The sequence below is a fragment of the Echinops telfairi genome, unplaced genomic scaffold (assembly GCF_000313985.2).
Source record: "Echinops telfairi isolate 266 unplaced genomic scaffold, ASM31398v2 ScPeMD7_18;HRSCAF=68, whole genome shotgun sequence".
Classification (NCBI taxonomy): Eukaryota; Metazoa; Chordata; class Mammalia; order Afrosoricida; family Tenrecidae; genus Echinops; species Echinops telfairi.
This window is the reverse complement of record NW_022103915.1, coordinates 1581486-1585361: the sequence shown is the minus strand read 5'-3', so window position 1 is coordinate 1585361 and position 3876 is coordinate 1581486. Positions and strand designations below refer to the sequence as shown.

The following is a 3876-nucleotide window of genomic DNA, read 5'->3' as shown; positions in this document are numbered from 1 at the left end:
ATGACTGACCTGGTGGCTGCATCAATGGGCTCAAACAGAGGAACAGTAGTTAGGACGGCACAAGCCCAGGCGGTATTTTGTTCTGCTGCACACAGGCCCACTGTGCTTCAGAACCGGCCCAGGAGCATCTGGCAGCGACAAAATGATTGCCAAAAGAATAAGCAAAAGGCGGTGCCAGCTGCTCTCGAGCTTTGTGATGCCGCCCAAGGAGACGAGGAGAAGGATGCCGGGAAGTCGGCCAAGAAGGACAAAGAGCCAGTGAACAAATCTGCGGCCAAGGCCAAGAAGAAGAAGTGGTCCACAGGCGACGTTCGGGACAAGCTCAATAACCTGGGCTTGTCTGACACAGCCACACATGACAAGCTCTGTAAAGAAGTTCCCAACTGCAGGCTGATCACGCCAGCAGGTGTCTCAGAGACAGAAGATTCGCGGTTCCCTGGCCAGGGCAGCCCTCCAGGAGCTGCTGAGTAAAGGGACTTAGCAAGCTGGTTTCAAAACACAGAGCTCCAGTAATTTACACCAGGAACACCAAGGGTGGACACGCCCCAGCAGTTGGTGAAGATGCATGAGCAGGTCCAACCAACTGTACATTTTGAACAATAAAATTTTATTAGCTCGAAGAAAAAAAAAAAAAGAATCAAATATACCCTGGAAGCAGGATAGCCAGAATGCTCTTTAGAACCAAGGGTGGTGAGATTTCATCTCACATACTTTGGACATTGTGTTAACTGGGTGGACTAGGGATACTCATATATGTGTAAGAGAGAGCTTTATATCATAGATCAATTGCATATTGAGAAAACATCCCAGCCCAGTACATATCAATATCCATAAGTCTGATATTAGCCCCTATGTATGATATTAGTCTATGCATTCCTCTTTAGACTCATGCAATGATGCCAAATGCAGGGAGATCACAGGCCAGTGGGTGCACAGTCTCGTGGATCCAGTGGTGGTGGACACATCTCAGCACTGGCGCTGGTCTCCATGTGGCTCCTCCACAGGAGGATGAAGCAGAGGGAGAGAGCCTCCTGCAGGGCTCACAAGTCCCCGGGGGGTTTGTCAACAGGAAGATAGAAGCAGAGAGAGAGGAAGTTCCCCTAATCCTCATGAGAAGACCACGCCCACAAGGAGGCATCATCAGGCTGTGACCTGATTGACAGGCTAGACTCCACCCCTACACTTATTTATCAAGTTGACACGAAACTGTGTAACTACCACAATGTTAGGAGAGGCTCACCCCTGGCAAAGGACATCATGCTCGGTAAAGTGGAAGGGCAGTGAAAAAGAGGCAGATGGACACAGTGGTTACAACAACGGCCTCACATATAGCAGTTGTGAGGATGGCACAGGAGAGAGGAATATTCCCTTCGGCTGTAAAAGGGCTGCCATGAGTCAGAATTGATTCAACAGCCCTGTCAGCAATGCAGGTCTGCCTGACTGATGTCTCCCCGCCCCCCACCTCCATTTCCCCTTTAAGGAGCTCTGGTGGTATAATGGGTTACACATTGGGCTGCTAAGGACAAGGCCAGCAGTTCAAATCCCCCGTCTCCTCCATGGGAGAAAGATGAGGCTTTCTGCTCCCGTGAAGGTTTATAGCCTTGGAAACCCCCAGGGGCAGCTTTTCTCTGGCCATCGGTTCTCTACGAATCAAACTTGAGGCAGTGGCAGTGAGTTTACTCCCCCCTCAATGACTTTTAGTCCCTCAAAGTCAATATTCTCTAGTATAACATTTTAATTCCCTTAGGAATTATTTTTAAATATGCAAATAGTCTTAGTTATTTTCTGAGTGGTTGCTCTAGGAATGTTGTGGGAAACTGAAGACCTGGAGGAGAGTGTATACGGACACATTCTTTATTCCCACAACGAGAAGCCTGGGAGGCCAGGGTTCTGGGTGGAGGGAGGTCTTGTGAGTTACAGAGGAGTCCCAATCACATTCTCATATTAAGATTAATCCCCACAATCTCCTCCCCTAATACTGCTACCTTAAAGTGACCTCTCACAAGTGCACGGCTGACTGCTCTCTGGCCGACAGCTTCATCTAAGGAGCAGACATGTTGCTATTGTCCTCCCCGCTCAGGGGACGCTCACTCCCCCTTACCTGCACCCAGCACTCATACTGGGTTACTCACCCAGTGAGCTCACCCTAGAGTTAGGGTACACCCCACTTTGTGGTTACTGTAATTAGGGGGGGCTTGCATGCCCCAAGTCTATTTAAGTTGGTGTTGGAATATATTTCTCTCTGTCCCAGAACTGGTTCCTGGTACCATGGAGGCGGTGAGCACCCCAAAACTTTTGTTAGCCTCTCAGTTCCTTCCCTTCGATTGCACAACAGCCCCTTAGGAACCCATCTGGACGTGGCCTGAATTCCCCAGACGGCAGCACAGCTCTTTTAGCGCCAGGTTTGGCTTTTTAATGTCTCCGGAAATGTACATATTCCACCTAGATGTCAATGATTTTGATACAGAACCATGGATCATGTGCTAAAAGGTGTCTTGGATCACAGGTACTGCCGGGATCTGTGCTGCATGTTGTTTGCCTGTTCTCAGCCCTTCTGGATGCCTGGCCTTGCCAGAGGGTTCGTAATTCATCACTGTTTAATGAATCAGCTTTGGGTTTGGTCTATTTTGGGGCTAACTTTCTTCATTTTAGTGTTTGTTTTATTCCTTGTGCTTGCTTTGCTGCCCCTTTTCCTGTGTCTTGAGTTGAGCTGCTGGCTCATTTGTTTTGCTTCTTTCCTATCTTTCGACAAATGGGACGATAGCTCCTGTAGCTGTGTCCACCCATTGTTTTGTCCCACATGTTTTCACATGGCGCTCTTCCTTTGTTGTCCGTGTTCCATTCACTGCTGATCCCTCTTACAACTTCCTGGACAAAGGGAATTTAGTCATAAGCCTTCTCAGTTTCCAGACATACAGGATTTTGTGAAGTATCCTTTTGTTCCGGTGTTTATTGCATTGCATTGTGGCCCCTGGGGGCGTGATGAAGAGCTGCAGACATGCCTTCCCAGATTCGCAGACCAGTGTGTCCACAGCTGCTGAGCAAACGCACAAAACAGAAATATGCAGAGGACAGACCGAGGTGGTCAGCATACATCACGTCACGGGACGTTCTTGTTCCCCTGTAGTGGGACTGGGCCAGCTCAGTAACGTGTATTTCCAACACATTCCCAGGGGATGCTGGCACTCCTGGTCTGGGGTCCACAGTTGGAGAACCGCTGATCCTAGGAGGACATAGAAGACGCCTCTTAAGCCAGAGTTTGTAAAGAAGCTTCCCTGAGGGAGACCTGTTTGGTCAAGTGATGAGAGAAGAATGGAAGTCACTTGAGATCTGTTGGGGAAGTGTGAACGGATGAGGAGGAGACAGGGAGGAGAGTGGACCATTCCGATTCCGAAGCTTAGGAAAGCATGAATCATCCACCACCACCACCACACACACACACACACACACATATGCGCACGCACCAGCCTTTTTCCCATTTCAACCCCAACAGTACAGATTTTAGAAGAAGGTGCTCCTCAAAGCAGTGTTTTGTGCTGGGATGTTGCTCAGATGTGTGTCTGTGTAATGTCTCGATCTGAAAAGTTTGCTTTGGGGTTCACTGGCGATGAAAGTCAACTGCTGGCTCTTCATGTGTGCTTGCACACCTCACACACACGCGGTCACCCCTGCCCCTCTTCCCTGTGCACCGGGGCTCAGCTGTGAGCCCCACAGGGAAGGCGGGAAGTGGGACTCCCGCAGACTCAGAGGCCGCCCTGGATGGACCTCCTGTGAGATCACACCGCGGAGGAGGAAGCGGAGCTGCCCAGACAGTCTTGTTCTCAGACTTCCCTGGCGCCAGGCACTCAGCTGGCCCCACGAGGCCAGGGACCGCCA

General features: G+C 50.0%; 1 pseudogene; it reads left to right on the top strand.

Moving 5' to 3' along the window:
- Positions 1 to 569, top strand: LOC101640235 (annotated as a pseudogene).
- Positions 570 to 3876: the final 3307 nt, after the last annotated feature.